At 37.1% G+C, this 20,850-nt stretch overlaps 2 long non-coding RNA genes across 2 annotated transcripts in view; one reads left to right on the top strand and one right to left on the bottom strand.

Moving 5' to 3' along the window:
- Nucleotides 1-20,850, top strand: part of LOC141561374 (uncharacterized) — a 238,867-nt gene that overhangs the window by 56,612 nt on the left and 161,405 nt on the right. The window lies entirely within an intron of this gene.
- LOC141561372 (uncharacterized) overlaps nucleotides 1,592-20,850 on the bottom strand; it is a 104,692-nt gene continuing 85,433 nt past the window's right edge. Inside the window, exon 5 of the long non-coding RNA XR_012488035.1 lies at nucleotides 1,592-1,826. This is a non-coding gene — a long non-coding RNA (uncharacterized LOC141561372). The remainder of the gene's footprint in view (nucleotides 1,827-20,850) is intronic.

Here is a 20,850-nt window from a genome sequence, read left to right on the forward strand (position 1 = left end):
CTGCATCCCACAAATTTTGCTATTGAGCTCAATGCTTGTCTCTCTCTTGAATGAAATTATTCTTTCAGATGAGAATTTCCAATAACTTTTTGGCCTATTACTGGTCATTCATTGAATTTAATTTTTATTTCATTGTGATCTGAAAAATGCATTTACTATTTTTGCCTTTCTGCATTTGATTTTGAAGTTTTTATGTCTTAATATATGGTCAATTTTGGTATAGGTTCCATGAACTGTCTCCATTCAATTTTCTCCAAACATCCATTATACCTAACTTTTCTAATATTCCACACACGTCTTTAACTTCTTATTTTGTGGTTTGATTTATCTAGTTCTGAGAAAAAAAGGTTGAGATGGCCACTATTATAGTTTTGCTGTCTATTTCTTCTTGCAGTACTCTTCTTATTTAGTTATTTCCCTGCTATACATACCTATTTGATGCATATATGTTTACATTGTTTCATTATCTATGGTATCCTTTAGCAAGATATATACTTTGCTTCCTTCTCTATTTAAATTAGATCAAATTTTGCTTTTGCTTGATCTGAGATCAGAATGGCTACCCCTAAACTGTAATGTTCAAAGGCCACTCTTAGCCATACTGAGATAATCTATCTGAATTGCTGAAAGAAACCTTGCTGACATTCAATCCCTGATCCATACCCAGGCTCAGAGGTTCCTTTTCTGAAACACCTTAAGTAACTTAAAATGGAATCTCAGGGAAATGAGAATGAGTATATTAAGTGACTATCTAGATTAGAGTATTGTAGATTAACCCCGTACAATGTTACTTATAGCACGTAGACTACAGGCTGCTTTGAAGCTTAAGATCTAGGTATTCTTCTCTAATTCCTTAGCCTCAAAAAGCATCTGTCAGATACTTTTTCCATACTGCAAATGAATTACAAAGGAATCATCTTTTACATTTTCACTGTTAGTTACCTTTTAAATTGAGAATTGAGAATTAGTGACCATTTATATTTAGGCTAACTGATGAGTAATCATTTTGTGTTCATGGGTGATATTCTTTAGTAAGTAATACCACTGAAAGGCATCAGTGCAAGAAAATTGCAATGAAATATTCCTGCACTAATTTTTATAGTCAACAATTGCTCAGAAGCCAGTTACCATAGGGAATTATTGCCTGACAAATCTTAATGCTTTAAATGATTTGTGATATATGGGTAAACTTTCTGTCATACATATTATTGGAGTTGAAAGGCACCTAGATGTACCAGTAAATAGACCAGTAGCCTTAGTGTCCGAAAGACTCTACACGAAGTCAAATCCAGATTCAGACACTTTCTAGTTGTGTTGATCCTGTGCAAAGGCACTTTAATCAGGTTGGCTAAAGTTCCTCTTCTGTTAAAAGACCTGGAAAAGGAAATTGAAAAACATCCCAGTATCTTTGCCAAGAAAATTACAAATTGGATAATGACTCAAAAAACTAAACATCAATAACAGATTAAGAAAACATTTGCAGATTTTATAGAATCAATATTATTCATAGCTTTCAGGAATAGAACATAACTCTTTAAGGATAATTTTGACCAATAAATATCAACCCCAAAAAGCAGACAGAAAAATTTCATTTTTTTATACCTTTTTAATATATACTTATTTATTACACACAAAGTTTATGAATAATGTTGGGAGACAAAAATCAGAGTAAAAGAAAAAAAAAAGCATGGGGGAGAAAAGAAAAACAGAAAAAAGGACTGAATATAGAATGTGTTGATTTATATTCAGTCTTCTTAGTTCTTTTTCTGGATGCAGATGGTATTTTCTTTCCAAGGTTTACAGGGATTGCTTTCATCACTAAATTACTGAAAAGCAAAGAACAAAGTCTTTGATAGTTGAGTATCTCAAATTCTTTTTATTGTGTACAATGTATTTTATATAAAAATTTTCAGGCCTTTCTAAAATCAGATTGTTCATTTTTTACAAAACTCAACATTTTTTACATTGTGAATTATCTAAAATTGACATAAAATTTAGATATTTAATGAGTTTTCCTATTAATAGTTATTGTATGTTGTGTAGTGGTATAAGCCTGAGGAATTTCTGCTACAAAAAATGTTTATACCCTTTGTCTAACAACTCAAAAACAGATGATGTTAGGAAACTGATTATTGAAAAAATAATAAAGTCATATTCAGATATTTTGTATTTTGTCCCATATTAAAACAAAACAATTTGGCCAGATTGATTTCCTTACAATTGAGTTTTTATATTTTTATGTTCAATTTTCAATTAAGTTTGAGCTTGATAAAAATATCTGAAAATCTGCAAATTGTCAATTTTTCTCATTTACTAAGATATATAATTTTACTGGATATGTTCTATTTGAAAACAGGTCTAATTCATGGATTGGGGGTAGATTACATATATATATATATATGTATATATATATATATGTATTTGGATTTTATTGTGGTTGCTAAGTCTTGTAAAATTATAATTTTACCTCCAACATATTTGAATTGTTTTCTTATTTAATGCAGAGTTTTCTTTGGGATGTTGGGGTTTTCACATTTAGTAAAAAAAAATATTCCTAAGTGTTTTCCAAAAAGGATTTCATTAGAGTAGTGATTGATGATTTTTTATCTATTTCTATTTTGCCCTTATATTCTATCATTCCAGGACAATTTTCTTGGATTGTTTCTTACATTATAGTATTGAGGTTATGTTTTGGGTCATAACATTCTGATAATCCAAGTATTATTATATTTTCCTTTCCTGTTAATAGTTGGCATCTCTTAGGGAGGGTACAAGCATAGGGGATTTCCACTGTGGAAAAATCTTTCATTAAGTATATCTTTAGCTTAATAATTAAAAAATAGATGACTTTAGGAAATTAACAGTTCATTTTTTGAACCGACACATTAAAACATTATTGCAGAAAAAGGGAAAGACAATCAAGTATATTTTAAAAAATGAAAGAAAAATATGAATTAAAAGTTATTGGAAAAAAGAAATATATACATGGTGAGCTTCTATTGGAATCTTCTAGATGGGAAAGTATTAAATTTGTCCTAAGACTCAATATTCATATTACATGTGACAATTAAAAACAGCTTAAATTGATACTTATTCAAAATACTCAAAACAAAACGGAAAACATGATCTTGAGGAAGAAAGATGAGCAGTGAGCTGACATCTCTACCCAGAGTGCGTTCACACTCATAAAAAAACCAATATTGCATTTATTGCTTCAATCAATTTCCCTGGGGATAAGTATCAAGCTAGGTAGCTGGAATGGATAATCTAGTAGTGTCTTCCCAACTCCAGAGGCCATCATCCAGATTATCAACTTCAATTTAAGATATTCCATTTAATATTTACTGAAAAATTCATTTATTATGCGATTGTTTCTACCTGTCCTTCTCTCCTCCAAGCCAATCAGTCATGGCAATACTCCACCTCTTATCTGCACACGTGAGGCATCACTTGCAGCCCAATAGTACAGAAAATAAATAGGGAAAATCTGAAGAGGTAGATTTCTGTAAAACAGGATGTCAATAGCAATAGGATAAAACTAGCTGAAGTTCCAAGAACCAGATGAAACAAAAGAATCAGCACTAAATAAAGATAATGTTCTTTTTTCAAAAGAAGAAAGGAGAAGGCAGGGAATGAGCATTCTGGGAAAGGCAGACCCTAGGATGTTGATTAGTGAACAACAAAATCTATTTCAGACCTTTAGTCACTCCATTCATCAAGAGAGTACAGGAAAGTCGTTTGAACAGCACAGGAGAAATTAAGAGGAGCTCCAAAAGTGGAAAGAGGCTAAACATTTACTCAAGATGTCTGGAGATTTACTACCCTCTTAAAGACAAGGAGATATCAATTAGAAATGACTTCTGAGAAGACATTGTAGGTTCTGAAGCAGCAGCAATCCTATAGAAGGAAAGGAATTGACTGGTACAGAAAAAAGCAAAAATAAGAAACCTGAAAGAACCTGTGAAGAAAAAGAATTAATACTATCAAATATTCTCTTCTCACAAAAACAGTATTGTGTTAAGTTAGGTGCATATCATAGTGGAGAAAAGATAACTATAAGAAAAATTTTATGTCATAGTATTCTTATGTGATTCTAATTATTGAAATAAGAACTTAACAAATGTTTTTGTTTTCCATGAAACACACAATAAATAGGAGGACGACAAATTAAGTAGCACCATTGATGAAATTAGGTAAAATAATGGTGAGTTTAATTAAATTTTTTACTTCGGTATGACTTTTAGAATATATCTTTTCTTTGGAAATCTGATCAAATTTTGCTATAATTTAATTATTTTTTCCAGCAGTAGGCGTTAAGAAATATGTTTAAAATGATAGTCTGAAGTCCAACCCTGGTATTTGAATAAAAGGAATCATAAGTTGATTCCATTATGGAAACACATGTTATACTGGAATGTGCTAATATAGTAAAGGATAACAGACAATACACAGGAATTTCCAATGGACAGCTATGTTTATAAAAGGAAAACATTATAATTGAATAATTGATTGATACCATCTAAATAATAATCTAAGCCACTTCAAATGTTTTATTATATTGGAGGAGACAGATACAGAATATGCATAAAGAAAAGAATTTTTTTGTTAAGTTAATATTGGAATATTCTAGACTGATTAGAATTAATTTTGTCTTGAAGACCAATATTCATGTTACATGTGATCACTTAAAACAGCTTATGCTAATATTTAAAATGCTAAAAAAAAACAAAAACAAAAACAATAAACACAATACAAGGAAAATGTGCTCTTGAAGAAGAGAAATGAGCAGAGAGGTTCGATCACTTCTGGTGCTGTGTTTACACTTGGAAAAAATCAATATGGATTCATTCTATAGCTCTGGTGATGAGAATCAAATTAGGGGGAATAGATGATCTAAGAGTGTCTTCTCAGCTCCACTTGCCATCATCCAGGTTCTCCTCACCTTGCCGAGCTATCTACTAATATTTCCTGGGAATCTCATTCAGGATGTGACACTCTCTAGGTGTCTCTCCAACTATCCACCCACCCAAATACCCAGGCTAACACTATACCGCTATTTACACAGGTGCGGTGTCTTATATACGGAAAAAGAATCTGAAAAGACAGATTGCTAAAAAAGTAGCTGTAGGATATGAAGTACAATAGTGACAGACAAGCTGAAGTGCACAGAACAACATTATAAAAAAGAATCAGCTGCAAATAAAGAGTATGCTCTTCTTTCAAAAAAAGGAAGGAGAAGGGAGTGAAGGAGAGTCCAGGTCAAGACAGGTCCTAGGATGGTGGTGACAGGTCCTAGGATGGTGATCAGTGTACCACCAAAACCACTTCCCTCCTTTGGTGACCCCACTCATCAAGCTAACTCAGGAAAACCAGGTGAAAACCACAGGAGAAAGCAGGTGGTGTAACAAAGGGGGGGGATGTCCTTAAACTTGTCAGAAGATTTCCTATCCTCTCAGAGCCAGGGAGATCTCAATTGGAAATTACTTCTGAAAAGAGGGTTTAGGTTCTGACAAAACAGACTTCCTAGAAAGGGAAAGGACTTAATTGGTACCAAAAAGAGCCAAAATGAGTGACCTGAAAAAAGCCATGGAGAAGAAAATTAATGAATGAATAGCACCATATGTTCTCTTCCCACAATAACTGTATTGTTTTCCACTGGGTGGCTATCATAGTAGAGAAAATGAATACATTAAAGGAGAACAGTCCAGAGAGGGGATTTTCTCCCTGAAATCCCCATGTTTGTAAGAGGAGAACAATGTTATTGAGTATGTGATAGATTACTCTCTAAGTTGCTTTGAAACTTTTTATGGCTTCAGAGAAGGGGAAAGCCAAAGAAAAGGAGGAAAGAGTTCAGATTCGAATTCATAAGGGAAGGAAAGTCACATATACATGGTGAGCTTTTATTGGAATCTTCTAGAGTGATTCCAAGTAACTTTGTTTGGAGGCCCAATATTCATATTATATGAGACCATTAGAAACAGCTTGAATTGATACTTATTCAAAATACTCCAAAGAAAACAATAATCACAAAATACAAAGGAAAACATGCTCTTGCAGAAGAGAGGTGAGCAGTGAGCTTCCATGTCTACCCAGCGTGTGTTTGCACTCATGAAAACCAATATTGCACTTAGTCCTTCAATCACTTTCCCTGGGGACCATTTCCAACAAGGTAGTGGGAACAGATGATCTAGCATTGTCTTCTCAACTCCAGATAACATCATCCCGAATCTCATGTCCATTTTAAGACATTCCACTAATATTTCCTGAAAATTCATTCGATTATGGAACTGTTTCAATGTGTCCCTCTCTCCTCCCAGCAATACTCCCCCTCTTACAGATTTACAGGGAACATCTGAACACGTAGATTTCTGTCCACCTAACTAGAGCGTGTCAACGACAATAGGGTAAGACTAGCTGAAGTGGTCAGAACCAGATGAAAGAAAAGAATCAGCGGTAAATAAGAGAATGTTCTTTTTTCCAAGGAAGGAAAAAGGAGAAGGGAGTGAATGACCATCCTCGGAAAGGCAGGCCCCAGGGTGGTGTTCAGTGTAGCCCAAAATCCATTTCAGTCCTTTGGTCACATCATTCATCAAGACACAGTTCAGGAAAACTGTTTGAAGATCATAGGAAAAAGTAAGAGGATCTCCAAAGGAGGAGGGGGCAAAGCTTTCCTCAAGCATATCTGGAGATTTCCTATCCTCTCCCAGCCAGGGAGATCTGTATTAGAAAAGAGTTCTGAGAAGGCATTGTTGGTTCTGACCAAGCAGCCATCCTAGAAAGGGAAAGGACTTGACTGTGACAGAAAAGGGCCAAAGTCAGGGACCTGAAAGAACCCATGAAGAAGAAAAAGAACTAATTAAAAGCATCATATTGTCTCTTCCCACAATAACTGTATTGTGTTCGGCTAGGTGCCTATCATGCTGGGGAAAAGATAAATATGAAAAAAAAAAGTTGTTAATAACTTAATATTGTTCTGTCATTCTCAGTATTGAAATAACTTCACAAAAATATGTTTTTTCATTCAAGGGAAGAACCCGACAAGAATGAGGGGGAGGCCACATGGGATAAGATCATTGATGAAATTATTTTAAATAATATTAAATTTAATAGAATTCTTTACTGCTGAACGACTTCCAAGAAATATGTTTCCTTTGCAGAGTCAATCTCATCTTGACATTACCTAATCCTTCTGAACATTAGGCTAATGTACTAAAATGTTTTGAAATGGTCTTCTGAAGACCAACCCTGGTATTCAAATTAAAAACAATTGTGAATAGACTCCAATGTGGAAACACATGTCATACTGCAATGTGCTAATACCTTAAAGGAGAACAGACAATACACAGGGATTTCCAGTTGACCCCCATGTTTATAACAGGAGAACATTGTTATTGAATCATTGACTTGCCATTTTTTCTGTAAATACTAATCTAAGTCACTTTCAAACGTTTTACTATTTCAGAAAATAATAAATTTCAGACCACTAAAGAAAAAATAATGAAACCATTTTGTTAGTGAGTTTCTGTAGTGAGCTGTCGTCTCTAGAAGCTGCTGGATCGCTCTCTGGGAAGAGATCTGCTGTGTCTACTCAAATCTTTCCGACCGATTCTTCTTCCTGTAGCGAACCGTTGTCTCCAGGCAGTTGCTGTTAATTCTTATCCAGAGAAGTGACTTCCCTTCCTGCAGAGAGCCCCGTCAAGCCTGATGCAATTCAGAGTCTTCTTCTTGAATCCTGGCTCTGAATCTCCTCCAGCTCTTATCCTTCTCCAGGCCGATCTGCCCTCTGCGCCCAGTGCTGTCTCTTTTTATCCTCCCAGAGAATGGGCGTGGGATAATGCAAGGGCTTCTGGGAAGAACCACCCCAGCCAATGAGCTTGCCCCCTCTATCAAGTCAACCTGAGTTCTCACCTTGTAATTGTCCAGAAAACCTGAATTCTCACCTTGTCACCATCCAGACAACCTGAGTTCTCACTTAGTAATCCTAACATCTCCCCCTTTCTTTTGATTTAGAACATAGGACAGTCATGACCTTGAAACATAAATCCATCAATATGGGAAGTATTACAGATAATTACATAAATTACATAAGCACATAGTAACATAGTAACATAACACATGCTAGAAGTATATAACATAATCATAATCATAAATTGAAAATTTATAAATGTCCATAAGTCCATTGTCCATTAGTCTCATCTTGTGTGAGGAAGTCCAATGATTCCTGCTGGTTTTAAAGTTCTTTAACAGTCTTTTTATTAGCCATGCTCTTTCAGTGTCAAATGTTTCTTAGATCTTCTCCTTTATTTTGAGGTCTTTCTCTTTTTCTGTCTCTCTCTGATGGGCAAGGTGAATATGACTCGTTGGCACCCATCTGATTCCTTTTCCTGCTGAAGAAATACAAGCAAACCCTCTCTCCCAGTCAGTTAACCTATCTAATTACCTTCTATTTACCACTTTCTAAATATCTTCTCATCATTTGGCAATTACATTGGAATTGTTTGCACTGGACACAGCCCTGTTGGTTTAAAAGGCCTGTATTCTCCCCAAGTGTAATCCATTTTTGCAATCTGATTGCCTTTTGGCTCACTTATCAGGTAATCCCTTTCTGCCATGTGATTGCTTTTCTGCTGGTTGATCAAATCAGAGTCCTGACCTTCTAAAGGCTCTTTAGGTGTAACATCAGCTGCCATCATGCCCCAAGTCTTTTTTGCCTGGGGCCCTGGATCTGGGCCCCTCATCCCATTTCCCTGAATTATTCTACACTCTGATGCCCAATGGAGTCCTCTGTTGCATTTTGGACATGGGGTTTTAGGTCTTCTCTCACCCTGTCTTTTCACTGTATCTCCATATCTACACTGAGCTCTTAGATGCCCAATTTTTCCACATTGAAAACATCGCCGAGTTTCTCTAGAAGGCCCTTGCCAGGAGGGACCCTGTCTTTCCACATTCATCATCGTCCGGGTGTAAAAAGCATTTGTTCCCACTGTAGCACAGCGTCTTATGATCTCCTCTAAAGGAGCATCTTTGTCTAATCCCCATATAATTCTTTTGCAAATCTCATTGGCATTTTCCTTAGCCAGATGTCTGGTCATTATTTCTGTAGCTGAATTTTCTCCAATAGTTCTTTTGACAGCAGTTTGCAAACGTCCCACAAAATCTGCAAAAGGTTCATTGGGACCTTGCTGTATTTTAGTGAAAGCCTCTCCACGATCTTTCTGTCCAGGAAGGACACCCCAAGCTTTTATTGCAGCCTTAGCAATTTGTTCATATATTGTCATGGTATAATTAATCTGTTCCGAATTCTCTCCATACTGACCTTCACCAGCTAAGTGCTCAAAAGTGAATTGTGTGTTAACTCCTATTTCCAAATTGCATCTGACTTGAATTTTACATAATTCATGAAATTCCGCAAGCCATAATAAATTTTCTCCAGGTTCCAGACATGTCCTTGCTATGGATTTCCAATCATTCGGGGTTAGGACTTCATAAGACAAACCATCTAGTAACATTTTGACATAAGCTGATGTAGCCCCATAAAGGGTACAACCTTTTTTCAAATCCTTAATTTTATTCAAATCTAAAGGTGCATATCTTCTCCTTTTTTTACCTACAGAGTCAGTATTTTCAATCACAGGATATGCATGTATAAAATCACTTATATCCTGTCCTTCTCTCTTAGCTTTAACCAATGCTTTTTCTAATCTTGTCATAGGCTTAGGCTTCTTCACAGGCAATTCTGTTTGTGTTTCTGCCTCTTCCCCTCTTTCTTCCTCCATCTCTGAAGGTGGGGTTGATGTGGGCCTGTCAATAATCTGTTCTCTAGGCAGGGTTGAAGCTTCTTCAAGAGAATCATACCATAATTCCTCATTTAAATCCTCTTGCTCTAGGGAAAGATCTTGATCTTTCCTTTTTTCCTCACACTTCCTCCTCTGTTCATTTTTAGAACTTTTCCTTCTCCTACAACTTGCTTGATAGTTTAAGGCTAATTGAACTATGTTGTAGATATAAAATACTTCTGCAGAAATTGAACGAGGCCCATTTTTTGCTTGAAATTCTTTCATTTCATATCCCACTAGCTTCCATTTATCTACATCTATCTTTTCTTCCTCTAAGAACCAAGGGGATGTGCGTCTTAATGCAGCCAAGAGTTTAGCAATCTGTACCCAGGTTACAAGTAAACTCTGCTCCTCAATTATGTTGATTATACTCTCTATAGTACCACTCCTGAATGGGGGTGGAGCTGAGGTTGCTTCTGGGGCTGGGGATGAGTCGGCTGAGGTCCAGGGATTGAATATAGCTAACATCTGCCCCATTTCAGCTATAAGAGATTCCTGGTTTAGCCCTTAACAAGTTAAGTTCCTTATTTATCTATTAGCACGCTCACTTAATCTTTAACAAAGTTTCCTCGTTACTCACGGTTCTGGGTCAGAGAGACTGAGATCTGGATGGGAGGCTTTTCCACTGGAATCAGGACCGTGTCTGTCCCTGTTCGGGCGCCAAATTGCGAAGGTCTGGTCTAGCTCTTCTTGTCAGGATAAGCAAATGTCCTTGCCCCACGTGTGGACGCCAAGTGTAGTGAGCTGTCGTCTCTAGAAGCTGCCGGATCGCTCTCTGGGAAGAGATCTGCTGTGTCTACTCAAATCTCTCAGACAGATTCTTCTTCCTGTAACGAACCGTTGTCTCCAGGCAGTTGCTGTTAACTCTTGTCCAAAGAAGTGACTTCCCTTCCTGCAGAGAGCCCCGTCAAGCCTGATGCAATTCAGAGTCTTCTTCTTGAATCCTGGCTCTGAATCTCCTCCAGCTCTTATCCTTCTCCAGGCCGATCTGCCCTCTGCGCCCAGTGCTGTCTTTTTTTATCCTCCCAGAGAATGGGCGTGGGATAAGGCAAGGGCTTCTGGGAAGAACCACCCCCAGCCAATGAGCTTGCCCCCTCTATCAAGTCAACCTGAGTTCTCACCTTGTAATTGTCCAGAAAACCTGAATTCTCACCTTGTCACCATCCAGACAACCTGAGTTCTCACTTAGTAATCCTAACAAGTTTCTATTGGAATCTCTTAGATTTAGATTTGAATTAACTTTGTGTTGAGGTCCAATATTCATATAACATGTGATCACATAAAACAGCTTATACTGATATTTATTCAAAAGGATCAAAATTAAAAAAAATGATCCCATAATATAAAGAAAAATATGCTCTTCAAGAAGAAAAATGAGCAGAGAGGTTCCATCTCTTCCGGTGCTGTGTTTACACTCAGACAAAATTAATATAGCTTCATTCTATAGCTCTGGTGATGAGAATCAAGTAATATAGGAGGAATAGATGATGGAAGAGTGTCTTCCGAGCACCCCATGTCATCATCCAGGTCCTCCTCACCTTGCCGAGATTTCTAGTAATATTTCCTGTTAATCTCATTCAGGATGTGACTCTCTCTAGGTGTCTCTCCACCTATCTACCCACCCAAATACCCAGGCTAACACTACACCTCTATTTGCACAGGTGCGGTGTCTTTGGCTTCGTATATATATATATATATATATATATATATATATATATATATATAGTATTGTGTATAGAAAATATGAGTAAAAAGAATCTGAAAAGGCAGATTGCTCCAAAAGTAGCTGTAGGATATGAAGTACAATAGTGGCAGACAAGCTGAAGTGCACAGAACAACATTATAAAAAAGAATCAGCTGCAAATAAAGAGTATGCTCTTCTTTCAAAAAAAGGAAGGAGAAGGGAATGAAGGAGAGTCCAGGTCAAGACAGGTCCTAGGATGGTGATCAGTGTAGCACCAAAACCACTTCACTCCTTTGGTGACCCCACTCATCAAGCTAACTCAGGAAAACCGGGTGAAAACCACAGGAGAAAGCAGGTGGTGTAACAAAGGGGGGGATGTCCTTAAACTTGTCAGAAGATTTCCTATCCTCTCACAGCCAGGGAGATCTCAATTGGAAATTACTTCTGAAAAGAGGGTTTAGGTCCTGACAAAACAGACATCCCAGAAAGGGAAAGGACTTAATTGGTACCAAAAAGAGCCAAAATGCATGACCTGAAAAAAGCCATGGAGAAGAAAATTAACGAATGAATAGCACCATATGTTCTCTTCCCACAATAACTGTATTGTTTTCCACTGGGTGGCTATCATAGTAGAGAAAATGAATACATTAAAGGAGAACAGTCCATAGAGAGGATTTTCTCCCTGAAACCCTCATGTTTGTAAGAGGAGAACAATGTTATTGAGTATGTGATAGATTACTCTCTAAGTTGCTTTGAAACTTTTTATGGCTTCAGAGAAGGGGAAATCCAAAGAAAAGGAGGATAGAGTTCAGATTCGAATTCATAAGGGAAGGAAAGTCACATATGCATGGTGAGCTTTTATTGGAATCTTCTAGAGTGATTCCAAGTAACTTTGTTTGGAGGCCCAATATTCATATTATATGAGACCATTAGAAACAGCTTAAATTGATACTTATTCAAAATACTCCAAAGAAAACAATAATCACAAAATACAAAGGAAAACATACTCTTGCAGAAGAGAGGTGAGCAGTGAGCTTCAATGTCTACCCAGCGTGTGTTTGCACTCATGAAAACCAATATTGCACTTATTCCTTCAATCACTTTCCCTGGAGACCATTTCCAACAAGGTAGTGGGAACAGATGATCTAGCATTGTCTTCTCAACTCCAGATAACATCATCCCGAATCTCATGTCCATTTTAAGACATTCCACTAATATTTCCTGAAAATTCATTCGATTATGGAACTGTTTCAATGTGTCCCTCTCTCCTCCCAGCAATACTCCCCCTCTTATAGATTTACAGGGAACATCTGAACACGTAGATTTCTGTCCACCTAACTAGAGCGTGTCAACGACAATAGGGTAAGACTAGCTGAAGTGGTCAGAACCAGATGAAAGAAAAGAATCTGCGGTAAATAAGAGAATGTTCTTTTTTCCAAAAAAGAAAAAGGAGAAGGGAGTGAATGACCATCCTCGGAAAGGCAGGCCCCAGGGTGGTGTTCAGTGTAGCCCAAAATCCATTTCAGTCCTTTGGTCACATCATTCATCAAGACACAGTTCAGGAAAACTCTTTGAAGATCATAGGAAAAAGTAAGAGGATCTCCAAAGGAGGAGGGGGCAAAGCTTTCCTCAAGCATATCTGGAGATTTCCTATCCTCTCCCAGCCAGGGAGATCTGTATTAGAAAAGAGTTCTGAGAAGGCATTGTTGGTTCTGACCAAGCAGCCATCCTAGAAACGGAAAGGACTTGACTGTGACAGAAAAGGGCCAAAGTCAGGGACCTGAAAGAACCCATGAAGAAGAAAAAGAACTAATTAAAAGCATCATATTGTCTCTTCCCACAATAACTGTATTGTGTTCGGCTAGGTGCCTATCATGCTGGGGAAAAGATAAATATGAAAAAAAAAAAGTTGTTAATAACTTAATATTGTTCTGTCATTCTCAGTATTGAAATAACTTCACAAAAATATGTTTTTTCATTCAAGGGAAGAACCCGACAAGAATGAGGGGGAGGCCACATGGGATAAGATCATTGATGAAATTATTTTAAATAATATTAAATTTAATAGAATCCTTTACTGCTGAACGACTTCCAAGAAATATGTTTCCTTTGCAGAGTCAATCTCATCTTGACATTACCTAATCCTTCTGAACATTAGGCTAATGTACTAAAATGTTTTGAAATGGTCTTCTGAAGACCAACCCTGGTATTCAAATTAAAACCAATTGTGAATAGACTCCAATGTGGAAACACATGTCATACTGCAATGTGCTAATACCTTAAAGGAGAACAGACAATACACAGAGATTTCCAGTGGACACCCATGTTTATAATAGGAGAACATTGTTATTGAATCATTGACTTGCCATTTTTTCTGTAAATACTAATCTAAGTCACTTTCAAACGTTTTACTATTTCAGAAAATAATAAATTTCAGACCACTAAAGAAAAAATAATGAAACCATTTTGTTAGTGAGTTTCTATTGGAATCTCTTAGATTTAGATTTGAATTAACTTTGCGTTGAGGTCCAATATTCATATAACATGTGATCACATAAAACAGCTTATACTGATATTTATTCAAAAGGATCAAAATTAAAAAAATGATCCCATAATATAAAGAAAAATATGCTCTTCAAGAAGAAAAATGAGCAGAGAGGTTCCATCTCTTCCGGTGCTGTGTTTACACTCAGACAAAATTAATATAGCTTCATTCTATAGCTCTGGTGATGAGAATCAAGTAAGATAGGAGGAATAGATGATGGAAGAGTGTCTTCCGAGCACCCCATGTCATCATCCAGGTCCTCCTCACCTTGCCGAGATTTCTAGTAATATTTCCTGTTAATCTCATTCAGGATGTGACTCCCTCTAGGTGTCTCTCCACCTATCTACCCACCCAAATACCCAGGCTAACACTACACCTCTATTTGCACAGGTGCGGTGTCTTTGGCTTCATAAATATATATATATATATATATATATATATATATATATATATATAGTATTGTGTATAGAAAATATGAGTAAAAAGAATCTGAAAAGGCAGATTGCTCCAAAAGTAGCTGTAGGATATGAAGTACAATAGTGGCAGACAAGCTGAAGTGCACAGAACAACATTATAAAAAAGAATCAGCTGCAAATAAAGAGTATGCTCTTCTTTCAAAAAAAGGAAGGAGAAGGGAATGAAGGAGAGTCCAGGTCAAGACAGGTCCTAGGATGGTGATCAGTGTACCACCAAAACCACTTTCACTCCTTTGGTGACCCCACTCATCAAGCTAACTCAGGAAAACCGGGTGAAAACCACAGGAGAAAGCAGGTGGTGTAACAAAGGGGGGGATGTCCTTAAACTTGTCAGAAGATTTCCTATCCTCTCACAGCCAGGGAGATCTCAATTGGAAAATTACTTCTGAAAAGAGGGTTTAGGTCCTGACAAAACAGACATCCCAGAAAGGGAAAGGACTTAATTGGTACCAAAAAGAGCCAAAATGCATGACCTGAAAAAAGCCATGGAGAAGAAAATTAACGAATGAATAGCACCATATGTTCTTTTCCCACAATAACTGTATTGTTTTCCACTGGGTGGCTATCATAGTAGAGAAAATGAATACATTAAAGGAGAACAGTCCATAGAGAGGATTTTCTCCCTGAAACCCTCATGTTTGTAAGAGGAGAACAATGTTATTGAGTATGTGATAGATTACTCTCTAAGTTGCTTTGAAACTTTTTATGGCTTCAGAGAAGGGGAAATCCAAAGAAAAGGAGGATAGAGTTCAGATTCGAATTCATAAGGGAAGGAAAGTCACATATGCATGGTGAGCTTTTATTGGAATCTTCTAGAGTGATTCCAAGTAACTTTGTTTGGAGGCCCAATATTCATATTATATGAGACCATTAGAAACAGCTTAAATTGATACTTATTCAAAATACTCCAAAGAAAACAATAATCACAAAATACAAAGGAAAACATACTCTTGCAGAAGAGAGGTGAGCAGTGAGCTTCGATGTCTACCCAGCGTGTGTTTGCACTCATGAAAACCAATATTGCACTTAGTCCTTCAATCACTTTCCCTGGGGACCATTTCCAACAAGGTAGTGGGAACAGATGATCTAGCATTTTCTTCTCAACTCCAGATAACATCATCCCGAATCTCATGTCCATTTTAAGACATTCCACTAATATTTCCTGAAAATTCATTCGATTATGGAACTGTTTCAATGTGTCCCTCTCTCCTCCCAGCAATACTCCCCCTCTTATAGATTTACAGGGAACATCTGAACACGTAGATTTCTGTCCACCTAACTAGAGCGTGTCAACGACAATAGGGTAAGACTAGCTGAAGTGGTCAGAACCAGATGAAAGAAAAGAATCAGCGGTAAATAAGAGAATGTTCTTTTTTCCAAAGAAGGAAAAAGGAGAAGGGAGTGAATGACCATCCTCGGAAAGGCAGGCCCCAGGGTGGTGTTCAGTGTAGCCCAAAATCCAGTTCAGTCCTTTGGTCACATCATTCATCAAGACACAGTTCAGGAAAACTGTTTGAAGATCATAGGAAAAAGTAAGAGGATCTCCAAAGGAGGAGGGGGCAAAGCTTTCCTCAAGCATATCTGGAGATTTCCTATCCTCTCCCAGCCAGGGAGATCTGTATTAGAAAAGAGTTCTGAGAAGGCATTGTTGGTTCTGACCAAGCAGCCATCCTAGAAAGGGAAAGGACTTGACTGTGACAGAAAAGGGCCAAAGTCAGGGACCTGAAAGAACCCATGAAGAAGAAAAAGAACTAATTAAAAGCATCATATTGTCTCTTCCCACAATAACTGTATTGTGTTCGGCTAGGTGCCTATCATGCTGGGGAAAAGATAAATATGAAAAAAAAGTTGTTAATAACTTAATATTGTTCTGTCATTCTCAGTATTGAAATAACTTCACAAAAATATGTTTTTTCATTCAAGGGAAGAACCCGACAAGAATGAGGGGGAGGCCACATGGGATAAGATCATTGATGAAATTATTTTAAATAATATTAAATTTAATAGAATTCTTTACTGCTGAACGACTTCCAAGAAATATGTTTCCTTTGCAGAGTCAATCTCATCTTGACATTACCTAATCCTTCTGAACATTAGGCTAATGTACTAAAATGTTTTGAAATGGTCTTCTGAAGACCAACCCTGGTATTCAAATTAAAACCAATTGTGAATAGACTCCAATGTGGAAACACATGTCATACTGCAATGTGCTAATACCTTAAAGGAGAACAGACAATACACAGGGATTTCCAGTGGACACCCATGTTTATAACAGGAGAACATTGTTATCGAATCATTGACTTGCCATTTTTTCTGTAAATACTAATCTAAGTCTCTTTCAAACGTTTTACTATTTCAGAAAATAATAAATTTCAGACCACTAAAGAAAAAATAATGAAACCATTTTGTTAGTGAGTTTCTATTGGAATCTCTTAGATTTAGATTTGAATTAACTTTGTGTTGAGGTCCAATATTCATTTAACATGTGATCACATAAAACAGCTTATACTGATATTTATTCAAAAGGATCAAAATTAAAAAAAATGATCCCATAATATAAAGAAAAATATGCTCTTCAAGAAGAAAAATGAGCAGAGAGGTTCCATCTCTTCAGGTGCTGTGTTTACACTCAGACAAAATTAATATAGCTTCATTCTATAGCTCTGGTGATGAGAATCAAGTAAGATAGGAGGAATAGATGATGGAAGAGTGTCTTCCGAGCACCCCATGTCATCATCCAGGTCCTCCTCACCTTGCCGAGATTTCTAGTAATATTTCCTGTTAATCTCATTCAGGATGTGACTCTCTCTAGGTGTCTCTCCACCTATCTACCCACCCAAATACCCAGGCTAACACTACACCTCTATTTGCACAGGTGCGGTGTCTTTGGCTTCATGAATATATATATATATATAGTATTGTGTATAGAAAATATGAGTAAAAAGAATCTGAAAAGGCAGATTGCTCCAAAAGTAGCTGTAGGATATGAAGTACAATAGTGGCAGACAAGCTGAAGTGCACAGAACAACATTATAAAAAAGAATCAGCTGCAAATAAAGAGTATGCTCTTCTTTCAAAAAAAGGAAGGAGAAGGGAATGAAGGAGAGTCCAGGTCAAGACAGGTCCTAGGATGGTGATCAGTGTAGCACCAAAACCACTTCACTCCTTTGGTGACCCCACTCATCAAGCTAACTCAGGAAAACCGGGTGAAAACCACAGGAGAAAGCAGGTGGTGTAACAAAGGGGGGGATGTCCTTAAACTTGTCAGAAGATTTCCTATCCTCTCACAGCCAGGGAGATCTCAATTGGAAATTACTTCTGAAAAGAGGGTTTAGGTCCTGACAAAACAGACATCCCAGAAAGGGAAAGGACTTAATTGGTACCAAAAACAGACAAAATGCATGACCTGAAAAAAGCCATGGAGAAGAAAATTAACGAATGAATAGCACCATATGTTCTCTTCCCACAATAACTGTATTGTTTTCCACTGGGTGGCTATCATAGTAGAGAAAATGAATACATTAAAGGAGAACAGTCCATAGAGAGGATTTTCTCCCTGAAACCCTCATGTTTGTAAGAGGAGAACAATGTTATTGAGTATGTGATAGATTACTCTCTAAGTTGCTTTGAAACTTTTTATGGCTTCAGAGAAGGGGAAATCCAAAGAAAAGGAGGAAAGAGTTCAGATTCGAATTCATAAGGGAAGGAAAGTCACATATGCATGGTGAGCTTTTATTGGAATCTTCTAGAGTGATTCCAAGTAACTTTGTTTGGAGGCCCAATATTCATATTATATGAGACCATTAGAAACAGCTTAAATTGATACTTATTCAAAATACTCCAAAGAAAACAATAATCACAAAATACAAAGGAAAACATACTCTTGCAGAAGAGAGGTGAGCAGTGAGCTTCCATGTCTACCCAGCGTGTGTTTGCACTCATGAAAACCAATATTGCACTTATTCCTTCAATCACTTTCCCTGGAGACCATTTCCAACAAGGTAGTGGGAACAGATGATCTAGCATTGTCTTCTCAACTCCAGATAACATCATCCCGAATCTCATGTCCATTTTAAGACATTCCACTAATATTTCCTGAAAATTCATTCGATTATGGAACTGTTTCAAAGTGTCCCTCTCTCCTCCCAGCAATACTCCCCCTCTTATAGATTTACAGGGAACATCTGAACACGTAGATTTCTGTCCACCTAACTAGAGCGTGTCAACGACAATAGGGTAAGACTAGCTGAAGTGGTCAGAACCAGATGAAAGAAAAGAATCAGCGGTAAATAAGAGAATGTTCTTTTTTCCAAAGAAGAAAAAGGAGAAGGGAGTGAATGACCATCCTCGGAAAGGCAGGCCCCAGGGTGGTGTTCAGTGTAGCCCAAAATCCATTTCAGTCCTTTGGTCACATCATTCATCAAGACACAGTTCAGGAAAACTGTTTGAAGATCATAGGAAAAAGTAAGAGGATCTCCAAAGGAGGAGGGGGCAAAGCTTTCCTCAAGCATATCTGGAGATTTCCTATCCTCTCCCAGCCAGGGAGATCTGTATTAGAAAAGAGTTCTGAGAAGGCATTGTTGGTTCTGACCAAGCAGCCATCCTAGAAAGGGAAAGGACTTGACTGTGACAGAAAAGGGCCAAAGTCAGGGACCTGAAAGAACCCATGAAGAAGAAAAAGAACTAATTAAAAGCATCATATTGTCTCTTCCCACAATAACTGTATTGTGTTCGGCTAGGTGCCTATCATGCTGGGGAAAAGATAAATATGAAAAAAAGTTGTTAATAAGTTAATATTGTTCTGTCATTCTCAGTATTGAAATAACTTCACAAAAATATGTTTTTTCATTCAAGGGAAGAACCCGACAAGAATGAGGGGGAGGCCACATGGGATAAGATCATTGATGAAATTATTTTAAATAATATTAAATTTAATAGAATTCTTTACTGCTGAACGACTTCCAAGAAATATGTTTCCTTTGCAGAGTCCATCTCATCTTGACATTACCTAATCCTTCTGAACATTAGGCTAATGTACTAAAATGTTTTGAAATGGTCTTCTGAAGACCAACCCTGGTATTCAAATTAAAACCAATTGTGAATAGACTCCAATGTGGAAACACATGTCATACTGCAATGTGCTAATACCTTAAAGGAGAACAGACAATACACAGGGATTTCCAGTCGACACCCATGTTTATAACAGGAGAACATTGTTATTGAATCATTGACTTGCCATTTTTTCTGTAAATACTAATCTAAGTCACTTTCAAACGTTTTACTATTTCAGAAAATAATAAATTTCAGACCACTAAAGAAAAAATAATGAAACCATTTTGTTAGTGAGTTTCTATTGGAATCTCTTAGATTTAGATTTGAATTAACTTTGTGTTGAGGTCCAATATTCATATAACATGTGATCACATAAAACAGCTTATACTGATATTTATTCAAAAGGATCAAAATTAAAAAAATGATCCCATAATATAAAGAAAAATATGCTCTTCAAGAAGAAAAATGAGCAGAGAGGTTCCATCTCTTCCGGTGCTGTGTTTACACTCAGACAAAATTAATATAGCTTCATTCTATAGCTCTGGTGATGAGAATCAAGTAAGATAGGAGGAATAGATGATGGAAGAGTGTCTTCCGAGCACCCCATGTCATCATCCAGGTCCTCCTCACCTTGCCGAGATTTCTAGTAATATTTCCTGTTAATCTCATTCAGGATGTGACTCTCTCTAGGTGTCTCTCCACCTATCTACCCACCCAAATACCCAGGCTAACACTACACCTCTATTTGCACAGGTGCGGTGTCTTTGGCTTCATATATATATATATATATATATAGTATTGTGTATAGAAAATATGAGTAAAAAGAATCTGAAAAGGCAGATTGCTCCAAAAGTAGCTGTAGGATATGATGTACAATAGTGGCTGACAAGCTGAAGTGCACAGAACAACATTATAAAAAAGAATCAGCTGCAAATAAAGAGTATGCTCTTCTTTCAAAAAAAGGAAGGAGAAGGGAATGAAGGAGAGTCCAGGTCAAGACAGGTCCTAGGATGGTGATCAGTGTACCACCAAAACCACTTCACTCCTTTGGTGACCCCACTCATCAAGCTAACTCAGGAAAACCAGGTGAAAACCACAGGAGAAAGCAGGTGGTGTAACAAAGGGGGGGATGTCCTTAAACTTGTCAGAAGATTTCCTATCCTCTCACAGCCAGGGAGATCTCAATTGGAAATTACTTCTGAAAAGAGGGTTTAGGTCCTGACAAAACAGACATCCCAGAAAGGGAAAGGACTTAAT

This window comes from Sminthopsis crassicaudata, chromosome 3 (genome assembly GCF_048593235.1).
Source record: "Sminthopsis crassicaudata isolate SCR6 chromosome 3, ASM4859323v1, whole genome shotgun sequence".
In the NCBI taxonomy this organism is placed as follows: Eukaryota; Metazoa; Chordata; class Mammalia; order Dasyuromorphia; family Dasyuridae; genus Sminthopsis; species Sminthopsis crassicaudata.